This window comes from Bufo bufo, chromosome 8 (assembly GCF_905171765.1).
Source record: "Bufo bufo chromosome 8, aBufBuf1.1, whole genome shotgun sequence".
Classification (NCBI taxonomy): Eukaryota; Metazoa; Chordata; class Amphibia; order Anura; family Bufonidae; genus Bufo; species Bufo bufo.
In genome coordinates this window covers 70,932,776-70,946,308 of record NC_053396.1, presented here as the reverse complement: position 1 = coordinate 70,946,308, position 13,533 = coordinate 70,932,776, and positions in this window count along the sequence as shown.

Genomic DNA, 13,533 nt, shown 5'->3' with positions numbered 1-13,533 from the left:
TTATATGTACAATAGTTTTACAGGCACATTAGGGGATGCTCTTGTTACTGGCACATTGGGGGGGCTCTAAGCTCTTGTTACTAGGCTGGCACATGATGGGGGGGCTCTTACTGGCACATGGGGGGCTCTTGTTACTGGCACATGGGGGGGCTCTTGTTACTGGCACATTGGGGGGGGGGGCTCTTGTTACTGGCACATTGGGGGGCTCTTGTTACTGGCACATGATGGGGGGGCTCTTGTTACTGGCACATGATGGGGTGGCTCTTATTACTGGCACATGATGGTGGGCTTATTACTGGCACATGATGGGGGGGTGCTTATTACTGGCACATGATGGGGGGGCTCCTGTTACTGGCACGTGATGGAGGGACTGGGCTCTTGTTACTGGCACATTGGGGAGGCTCTTGTTACTGGCACATGATGGGGGGCTCTTATTACTGGCACATGGGGGGCTCCTATTACTGGCACATGATGGGGGGGCTTATTACTGGCACATGATGGGGGGGTGCTTATTACTGGCACATGATGGGGGGGGCTCCTGTTACTGGCACGTGATGGAGGGGCTGGGCTCTTATTACTGGCACATTGGGGGGCTCTTATTACTGCCACGTGATGGGGGCTCTTGTTACTGGCCCACGATGGGTGGCTCTTATTACTGGCACGTGATGGGGGGCTGGGCTCTTATTACTGGCACATTGGGGGGCTCTTATTACTGGCTCGTGATGAGGGCTCTTTTTACTGGTACGTGATGGGGGGCTTTTGTTACTGGCACATTGGGGGGGGGCTCTTGATACTGGCACGTGATGGGGGGCTCTTATTAATGGCACATTGGGGGGCTCTTGTTACTGGCACATTGGGGGGCTCTTGTTACTGGCATATTGTGGGGCTCTTATTACTGGCACATGATGGGGGGCTTATTACTGGCACGTGATGGGGGATCACATTATAAGGAGAATTATTTCTACTGGGGTGGCATTATGGTGAGCTTTATTACTCCCCCATGGTATGACCCCCTAGTAGCAGCACCAGCCTCTCCCTGCTCTGCTATCCCTCTGCCCCTTCTCCAAATCCTTATTATGAAATCTTTCTCATTAGGATAAAACACAACATCAGCTCCGCCGAGCCCCCGGCCAAGTGTTGAAGTGGTGTCCGAGATCCCCAAGGGCCAACCCAAGTAATTGTAAGTTTTCATGTGAAATATGTTTATGTTATACACATATAGCCTACACTGTGCCACACAATATACAGTATACCTCTACACTGTGTAGTCTGTTCTATAAGCACCATTGTTTTCTGGCGGCAGACAGAAAATAATCTGGAAGTGTCCCTCCCCAAGACCCGGGTCTGGATCCACCACTGGTCTGGACCGCTCACAGGAGTGTACATTTCTTCTAAACTGTAATCCGTATCCTCTGACCTGCAGAAATCAGCACTCGCTCGGTAACAACTAACAGGCAGTGCCTGTAGGCTGTAGCCTGGTCCTGTTACCGAAGCTCGCCGAGTGGTGTAAGGTTAAGGTACTAGTAGAGATGAGCGGCCGCTTAATCCTGATTTAAAGTTACTGCAGGATATGGATTACAGTTTAGAAATGTCAAATGTACACTCCTGTGAGCGGCGGGGAGGGAGATATGTGGATGACACTGTTATAGGGAGGGGGATCTGTGGATGACACTGGTATGGAGGGGAATCTGTGGGTGACACTGTCATGGGGTGGATCTGTGGATGACACATATAGCATAAGATGCTATATACGGTATGTGTCATCCACAGATCTCCCTCCATAACAGTGTCATCCACAGACCCCCCTCCAAAACAGTATTATCTACAGATCCCCCCCATAGCAGTGTCATCCACAGATCCCCCTTCCCTATAACTGTATCATCCAAAGGCAACTAGGACATGTTGAAACCTGAGTGATTGTTTTTCTTTTTTAAACCACAGACAGCAGGACTTTTCTTCCCTGTTGCGGTTTTAGGTATTGGGTAAAGTATCGCAGCATTTCTAAGCATACTTGTGTAAATGTATCGTTGTTATAACTGCCCCCCCTACTTTTGTCCTGGCCCCCAGCGTGCCCCCCAAAATTTGAAAGCTAGAGACGCCACTGTCACCAGGTGTGAGCGAGATTACGTCATCAAATATCCTTTTGCAGCTCCTGAAAGATGACGATGCCAGTTGCGCGAACAAGAGGATGAGGTGAGTTAATTTATTATTATTTTTTTAACCCCTCAAGCCACATTTTAGTAAGCATTCTGCATTAAGAATGCTATTATTTTCCCTTATAACCATGCTATAAGGGAAAATAATAAAATCTACAGAACACCTAACCCAAACCCGAACTTCAGTGAAGAAGTCCGGGTTCAGAAGTCTGACTGAAATTGCGTGCGCACTTGCACGGGTTTCCCGCAATGCACACGCGACGCATCTGGAGCAAATCCGGGACGCCCGTGTGAAAGAGGCCTTAGGAAAAATACTCCCATCATCCATTTGCTTGCGGTGAGGCTGTGTCAGCCATCTTGATTGAAGAAACCTCACAAAATCTTGTGCGCAAGATTTTGTGCGGTTTCTTTAATCAAGGTGCCCTCTCTGTGAGCAAATGAATGAGGTATGTATTTTTTTTTACCCTGATTAACCCCTGAAAGGCCTCAATTTTAATGTCAGATGCCGCAAGCAGCAATGAATGCTGCATCTGAGGGGTTCAATCTGAGGGGGGGATGGGGGAGTGCGATTGCCATTCCCCGTCATTTTCTTATGAACTTCGCTGAAGCAGCCCAATCGACTTATAACTTTGCTCATCACTAGCCACATTATGTCTACATCGCTGGCACGGTGCAGTTGAGCCACACTTTTCTGAAAATGTGGTGAAACACTGTCATTTTGTTGCAATTGCAGAAAACCATAGCAAAAAACGCATTGTGGCAAAAAAAAATCATCATCACCATAGAAATGAGCGACTGAGGAGAATTACTGTATCTGTTATCGCTGCCTTCACTGTGGGGAGGGAGGCTTGTATGTCTGCCACTAACAAAGCCAGTTTTTAGCTGCCCCTTCATGATATGTATAAAAAAAAATGACAATTTGTGGTAATTCTTTCCTGAAAGTTCCGCCGTGAGCCCCTCAGCTGTCACCGTCACCTCTCACTGCACCACGCTTCATTGTTTACACTTCTGCACACCGCATTTACATAACCCCGCCCAACCCCAGGAGAAGGGGCGGGGCTTGTGTCTGTCCACGCGGGGACGATACGTGCAGATTTCTTGGGATTTCATCAACCTCCTGTGTCCTGTGTCCCCGGAGCCGCAGCGACTTATCCGAAGTAAGTGGCAGCATGGTGTGCCTAGGGCAGTGACGGGGCAGAGCAGTGCGTGCTGCTGGGTATGTGTGGTGTGGTCAGTGCTATGTAGTGTACATGTATGGCACACATTGTGGGGTCTCTGTATGTGCCAGGCTGGGCAGTGTAATGGGCACACGGGTCCATCCTGCAGGCGGTGCTGGTATTTTTAGGATGAGGAGGCGGTGGCGCCGGGACATGTGCTCCTGGACAAGTCAGGGCTTGTAGGCGCTGGTGATGTGTGCCCCATAGGATGGAAGCTCAGCTATGTGCATGCCCGGTATGCCAGGAGGTGGGAGATGGGCAGACTGCTGCTAGGAGCTGCTTTCTCTCTCTATACATCTATCTTCGGTCTATAAAAATCTATCATCTCATATCTATCTATATATATCTATATATATATATATATATACCCATGTGTCACCCTGGGGCCAGGTCCACACCTCAGCTACATATATGTATATATGTGTATATGTCACCCTGGGGCCGGGTCCACACCTCAGCTACCTATATACACATATATACATATATACCCATGTGTCACCCTGGGGCCAGGTCCACACCTCAGCTACATATATGTATATATGTGTATATGTCACCCTGGGGCCGGGTCCACACCTCAGCTACCTATATACACATATATACATATATACCCATGTGTCACCCTGGGGCCAGGTCCACACCTCAGCTACATATATGTATATATGTGTATATGTCACCCTGGGGCCGGGTCCACACCTCAGCTACCTATATACACATATATACACATGTGTCACCCTGGGGCCGGGTCCACACCTCAGCTACCTATATACACATATATACATATATACCCATGTGTCACCCTGGGGCCGGGTCCACACCTCAGCTACCTATATACACATATATACATATATACCCATGTGTCACCCTGGGGCCAGGTCCACACCTCAGCTACCTATATACACATATATACATATATACCCATGTGTCACCCTGGGGCCAGGTCCACACCTCAGCTACATATATGTATATATGTGTATATGTCACCCTGGGGCCGGGTCCACACCTCAGCTACCTATATACACATATATACACATGTGTCACCCTGGGGCCGGGTCCACACCTCAGCTACCTATATACACATATATACATATATACCCATGTGTCACCCTGGGGCCGGGTCCACACCTCAGCTACCTATATACACATATATACATATATACCCATGTGTCACCCTGGGGCCAGGTCCACACCTCAGCTACCTATATACACATATATACATATATACCCATGTGTCACCCTGGGGCCGGGTCCACACCTCAGCTACCTATATACACATATATACATATATACCCATGTGACACCCTGGGGCCAGGTCCACACCTCAGCTACACATATATACATATATACCCATGTGTCACCCTGGGGCCAGGTCCACACCTCAGCTACATATATACACATATATACATATATACCCATGTGTCACCCTGGGGCCAGGTCCACACCTCAGCTACATATATGTATATATGTGTATATGTCACCCTGGGGCCGGGTCCACACCTCAGCTACCTATATACACATATATACATATATACCCATGTTTCACCCTGGGGCCGGGTCCACACCTTAGCTACCTATATACACATATATACATATATACCCATGTGTCACCCTGGGGCCGGGTCCACACCTTAGCTACCTATATACACATATATATATATACCCATGTGTCACCCTGGGGCCAGGTCCACACCTCAGCTACCTATATACACATATATACATATATACCCATGTGTCACCCTGGGGCCGGGTCCACACCTCAGCTACCTATATACACATATATACATATATACCCATGTGTCACCCTGGGGCCGGGTCCACACCTCAGCTACCTATATACACATATATACATATATACCCATGTGTCACCCTGGGGCCGGGTCCACACCTCAGCTACATATATACACATATATACACATATATACATGTGTCACCCTGGGGCCAGGTCCACACCTCAGCTACCTATATACACATATATACATATATACCCATGTGTCACCCTGGGGCCAGGTCCACACCTTAGCTACCTATATACACATATATACATATATACCCATGTGTCACCCTGGGGCCGGGTCCACACCTCAGCTACATATATTCACATATATACATATATACCCATGTGTCACCCTGGGGCCGGGTCCACACCTCAGCTACCTATATACACATATATACATATATACCCATGTGTCACCCTGGGGCCAGGTCCACACCTCAGCTACACATATATACATATATACCCATGTGTCACCCTGGGGCCAGGTCCACACCTCAGCTACATATATACACATATATACATATATACCCATGTGTCACCCTGGGGCCAGGTCCACACCTCAGCTACATATATGTATATATGTGTATATGTCACCCTGGGGCCAGGTCCACACCTCAGCTACCTATATACACATATATACATATATATACATGTGTCACCCTGGGGCCGGGTCCACACCTCAGCTACCTATATACACATATATACATATATACCCATGTGTCACCCTGGGGCCGGGTCCACACCTCAGCTACCTATATACACATATATACATATATACCCATGTTTCACCCTGGGGCCGGGTCCACACCTTAGCTACCTATATACACATATATACATATATACCCATGTGTCACCCTGGGGCCAGGTCCACACCTCAGCTACCTATATACACATATATACATATATACCCATGTGTCACCCCGGGGCCGGGTCCACACCTTAGCTACCTATATACACATATATACATATATACCCATGTGTCACCCTGGGGCCGGGTCCACACCTTAGCTACCTATATACACATATATACATATATACCCATGTGTCACCCTGGGGCCAGGTCCACACCTCAGCTACCTATATACACATATATACATATATACCCATGTGTCACCCTGGGGCCGGGTCCACACCTCAGCTACATATATACACATATATACATATATACCCATGTGTCACCCTGGGGCCGGGTCCACACCTCAGCTACATATATACACATATATACACATATATACATGTGTCACCCTGGGGCCAGGTCCACACCTCAGCTACCTATATACACATATATACATATATACCCATGTGTCACCCTGGGGCCAGGTCCACACCTTAGCTACCTATATACACATATATACATATATACCCATGTGTCACCCTGGGGCCGGGTCCACACCTCAGCTACATATATTCACATATATACATATATACCCATGTGTCACCCTGGGGCCGGGTCCACACCTCAGCTACCTATATACACATATATACATATATACCCATGTGTCACCCTGGGGCCAGGTCCACACCTCAGCTACACATATATACATATATACCCATGTGTCACCCTGGGGCCAGGTCCACACCTCAGCTACATATATACACATATATACATATATACCCATGTGTCACCCTGGGGCCAGGTCCACACCTCAGCTACACATATATACATATATACCCATGTGTCACCCTGGGGCCAGGTCCACACCTCAGCTACATATATGTATATATGTGTATATGTCACCCTGGGGCCAGGTCCACACCTCAGCTACATATATACACATATATACATATATATACATGTGTCACCCTGGGGCCGGGTCCACACCTCAGCTACCTATATACACATATATACATATATACCCATGTGTCACCCTGGGGCCGGGTCCACACCTCAGCTACCTATATACACATATATACATATATACCCATGTGTCACCCTGGGGCCAGGTCCACACCTCAGCTACACATATATACATATATACCCATGTGTCACCCTGGGGCCAGGTCCACACCTCAGCTACATATATACACATATATACATATATACCCATGTGTCACCCTGGGGCCAGGTCCACACCTCAGCTACATATATGTATATATGTGTATATGTCACCCTGGGGCCGGGTCCACACCTCAGCTACCTATATACACATATATACATATATACCCATGTGTCACCCTGGGGCCGGGTCCACACCTTAGCTACCTATATACACATATATACATATATACCCATGTGTCACCCTGGGGCCAGGTCCACACCTCAGCTACCTATATACACATATATACATATGTGTTACCCTGGGGTCAGGTCCACACCTCAGCTACCTAAATACACATATATACATATATACCCATGTGTCACCCTGGGGCCAGGTCCACACCTCAGTTACCTATATACACATATATACCCATGTGTCACCCTGGGGCCAGGTCCACACCTCAGCTACATATATACACATATACACCCATGTGTCACCCTGGGGCCAGGTCCACACCTCATCTACCTATATACACATATATACACATGTGTCACCCTGGTGCCAGGTCCACACCTCAGTTACCTATATACACATATATACATATATACCCATGTGTCACCCTGGTGCCGGGTCCACACCTTAGCTACCTATTTACACATATATACATATATACCCATGTGTCACCCTGGGGCCAGGTCCACACCTCAGCTACCTATATACACATATATACATATGTGTTACCCTGGGGTCAGGTCCACACCTCAGCTACCTAAATACACATATATACATATATACCCATGTGTCACCCTGGGGCCGGGTCCACACCTTAGCTACCTATATACACATATATACCCATGTGTCACCCTGGGGCCGGGTCCACACCTCAGCTACATATATTCACATATATACACATGTGTCACCCTGGAGCCGGGTCCACACCTCAGCTACCTATATACACATATATACATATGTGTCACCCTGGGGTCAGGTCCACACCTCAGCTACCTATATACACATATATACATATATACCCATGTGTCATCCTGGGGCCAGGTCCACACCTCAGCTACCTATATACACATATATACATATATACACATGTGTCACCCTGGGGCCGGGTCCACACCTCAGCTACCTATATACACATATATACACATGGGTATATATGTATATATGTGTATATAGATAGCTGAGGTGTGGACCCGGCCCCAGGGTGACATGTGTATATATGTGTATATGTCACCCTGGGGCCGGGTCCACACCTCAGCTACCTATATACACATATATACATATATACCTATGTGTCACCCTGGGGCCAGGTCCACACCTCAGCTACCTCTATACACTATATACATATATACACATGTGTCACACTGGGGCCGGGTCCACACCTCAGCTACCTATATACACTATATACATATATACACATGTGTCACCCTGGAGCCGGGTCCACACCTCAGCTACCTATATACACATATATACATATGTGTCACCCTGGGGTCAGGTCCACACCTCAGCTACCTATATACACATATATACATATATACCCATGTGTCATCCTGGGGCCAGGTCCACACCTCAGCTACCTATATACACATATATACATATATACACATGTGTCACCCTGGGGCCGGGTCCACACCTCAGCTACCTATATACACATATATACACATGGGTATATATGTATATATGTGTATATAGGTAGCTGAGGTTTGGACCCGGCCCCAGGGTGACATGTGTATATATGTGTATATGTCACCCTGGGGCCGGGTCCACACCTCAGCTACCTATATACACATATATACATATATACCCATGTGTCACCCTGGGGCCAGGTCCACACCTCAGCTACCTATATACACTATATACATATATACACATGTGTCACACTGGGGCCGGGTCCACACCTCAGCTACCTATATACACATATATACATATATACACATGTGTCACCCTGGGGCCGGGTCCACACCTCTGCTACATACAGGGAGTGCAGAATTATTAGGCAAGTTGTATTTTTGAGGATTAATTTTATTATTGAACAACAACCATGTTCTCAATGAACCCAAAAAACTCATTAATATCAAAGCTGAATATTTTTGGAAGTAGTTTTTAGTTTGTTTTTAGTTTTAGCTATTTTAGGGGATATCTGTGTGTGCAGGTGACTATTACTGTGCATAATTATTAGGCAACTTAACAAAAAACAAATATATACCCATTTCAATTATTTATTTTTACCAGTGAAACCAATATAACATCTTAACATTCACAAATATACATTTCTGACATTCAAAAACAAAACAAAAACAAATCAGTGACCAATATAGCCACCTTTCTTTGCAAGGACACTCAAAAGCCTGCCATCCATGGATTTTGTCAGTGTTTTGATCTGTTCACCATCAACATTGCGTGCAGCAGCAACCATAGCCTCCCAGACACTGTTCAGAGAGGTGTACTGTTTTCCCTCCTTGTAAATCTCACATCAGGTGAACAAGGAGGCCATGTCATTAGATTTTCTTCTTTTATACCCTTTCTTGCCAGCCACGCTGTGGAGTATATTTGGACGCGTGTGATGGAGCATTGTCCTGCATGAAAATCATGTTTTTCTTGAAGGATGCAGACTTCTTCCTGTACCACTGCTTGAAGAAGGTGTCTTCCAGAAACTGGCAGTAGGACTGGGAGTTGAGCTTGACTCCATCCTCAACCCGAAAAGGCCCCACAAGCTCATCTTTGATGATACCAGCCCAAACCAGTACTCCACCTCCACCTTGCTGGCGTCTGAGTCGGACTGGAGCTCTCTGCCCTTTACCAATCCAGCCACGGGCCCATCCATCTGGCCCATCAAGACTCACTCTCATTTCATCAGTCCATAAAACCTTAGAAAAATCAGTCTTGAGATATTTCTTGGCCCAGTCTTGACGTTTCAGCTTGTGTGTCTTGTTCAGTGGTGGTCGTCTTTCAGCCTTTCTTACCTTGGCCATGTCTCTGAGTATTGCACACCTTGTGCTTTTGGGCACTCCAGTGATGTTGCAGCTCTGAAATATGGCCAAACTGGTGGCAAGTGGCATCTTGGCAGCTGCACGCTTGACTTTTCTCAGTTCATGGGCAGTTATTTTGCGCCTTGGTTTTTCCACACGCTTCTTGCGACCCTGTTGACTATTTTGAATGAAACGCTTGATTGTTCGATGATCACGCTTCAGAAGCTTTGCAATTTTAAGAGTGCTGCATCCCTCTGCAAGATATCTCACTATTTTTGACTTTTCTGAGCCTGTCAAGTCCTTCTTTTGACCCATTTTGCCAAAGGAAAGGAAGTTGCCTAATAATTATGCACACCTGATATAGGGTGTTGATGTCATTAGACCACACCCCTTCTCATTACAGAGATGCACATCACCTAATATGCTTAATTGGTAGTAGGCTTTCGAGCCTATACAGCTTGGAGTAAGACAACATGCATAAAGAGGATGATGTGGTCAAAATACTCATTTGCCTAATAATTCTGCACGCAGTGTATATACACATATATACATATATACACATGTGTCACCCTGGGGCCGGGTCCACACCTCAGCTACATATATACACATATATACATATATACACATGTGTCACCCTGGGGCCGGGTCCACACCTCAGCTACATATATACACATATATACATATATACATATGTGTCACCCTGGGGCCAGGGCCACACCTCAGCTACATATATACACATATATACATTAGGTCTGCACGATAAATCGAAAAAATAATCGAATCGCGATAATCGGCAAATGCGATATGGCGATTTGGCCGACCCGAAAATGCCGCGATTATATATGAAGGGGCCCCGCGCACATAACTGGCTTTGTGTGTAAATTATTTTACTAGTGTGTGAAACAATCTCTCTCCTATTGATAACAGGTCCAGCCTCTGTAATCACTGTCACTATGAATGCACTGCAGCGAGCGGGACCGGCGGCGCGTGTCTGACGTCACTTAGTAACGCTCCTGCTCCCGCTCGCTGTAGTGCATTCATAGTGACAGTGAGTACAGAGGCGGCCATGTTATCAATAGGAGAGAGATTGTTTTACACACTTGTAAAATACTTTACACACAAAGTCAGTTATGTGCATAGTTTAGGACACATGAGGGGACACAAAGGGCCATGAGGGGGACCAGCATAAGATGCTATATGTCTTATGCTGCCCCCCCCCCCCCTCATGGCCCTATGTGTCATAGCACACATCCCCTATAACAGCGTCCTCCACAGATCCACCCCATAACAGTGTCCTCCACAGATCCACCCCATAACAGCGTCCTCCACAGATCCACCCCATAACAGCGTCCTCCACAGATCCACCCCATAACAGCGTCCTCCACAGATCCACCCCATAACAGCGTCCTCCACAGATCCACCCCATAACAGCGTCCTCCACAGATCCACCCCATAACAGCGTCCTCCACAGATCCACCCCATAACAGCGTCCTCCACAGATCCACCCCATAACAGCGTCCTCCACAGATCCACCCCATAACAGCGTCCTCCACAGATCCACCCCATAACAGCGTCCTCCACAGATCCACCCCATAACAGCGTCCTCCACAGATCCACCCCATAACAGCGTCCTCCACAGATCCACCCCATAACAGCGTCCTCCACAGATCCACCCCATAACAGCGTCCTCCACAGATCCACCCCATAACAGCGTCCTCCACAGATCCACCCCATAACAGCGTCCTCCACAGATCCACCCCATAACAGCGTCCTCCACAGATCCACCCCATAACAGCGTCCTCCACAGATCCACCCCATAACAGCGTCCTCCACAGATCCACCCCATAACAGCGTCCTCCAAAGTTCCACCCCATAACAGCGTCCTCCAAAGTTCCACCCCATAACAGCGTCCTCCACAGATCCACCCCATAACAGCGTCCTCCACAGATCCACCCCATAACAGCGTCCTCCACAGATCCACCCCATAACAGCGTCCTCCACAGATCCCCCACAACACAGCGTCATCCACAGATCCCCCACAACACAGCGTCATCCACAGATCCCCCACAACACAGCGTCATCCACAGATCCCCCACAACACAGCGTCATCCACAGATCCTCCACAACACAGCGTCATCCACAGATCCCCCACAACACAGCGTCATCCACAGATCCCCCACAAAAGTGCCATCCACAGATCCCCCACAACACAGCGTCATCCACAGATCCCCCACAACAGTGCCATCCACAGATCCCCCACAACACAGCGCCATCCACAGATCCCCCACAACACAGCGTCATCCACAGATCCCCCACAACACAGCGTCATCCACAGATCCCCACAACACAGCGCCATCCACAGATTCCCCACAACAGTGCCATCCACAGATCCCCCACAACAGTGCCATCCACAGATCCCCCATAACAGTGCCATCCACAGATCCCCTATAACTTTGTCATACCCAGCCGCGTCAGTGGCTCATATGGGAAAATCCAAGCAAATAGACCTCTAGCACAATTCCCTTAAAATTTTGCATCGCATATCGTTATCGCAATTTTTAGGGCCCTAATCGCAATCGCACAAAATTCCCATATCGTGCAGCCCTAATATACATATATACACATGTGTCACCCTGGGGCCGGGTCCACACCTCAGCTACCTATATACACATATATACATATATACACATGTGTCACCCTGGGGCCGGGTCCACACCTCAGCTACCTATATACACATATATACACATGTGTCACCCTGGGGCCAGGTCCACATCTCAGCTACCTATATACACATATATACACATGTGTCAACCTGGGGCCGGGTCCACACCTCAGCTACATATATACACATATATACATATATACACATGTGTCACCCTGGGGCCGGGTCCACACCTCATCTACATATATACACATATATACACGTGTCACCCTGGGGCCGGGTCCACACCTCAGCTACCTATATATACATATATACATATATACCCATGTGTCACCCTGGGGCCAGGTCCACACCTCAGCTACCTATATACACATATATACATATATACACATGTGTCACCCTGGGGCCAGGTCCACACCTCAGCTACCTATATACACATATATACATATGTGTCACCCTGGGGCCGGGTCCACACCTCAGCTACCTATATACACATATATACAGGTGGGCCATTTATATGGATACACCTTAATAAAATGGGAATGGTTGGTGATATTAACTTCCTGTTTGTGGCACATTAGTATATGTGAGGGGGGAAACTTTTCAAGATGGGTGGTGACCATGGTGGCCATTTTGAAGTCGGCCATTTTGAATCCAACTTTTGTTTTTTCAATAGGAAGAGGGTCATGTGACACATCAAAACTTATTGGGAATTTCACAAGAAAAACAATGGTGTGCTTGGTTTTAACATAACTTTATTCTTTCATGAG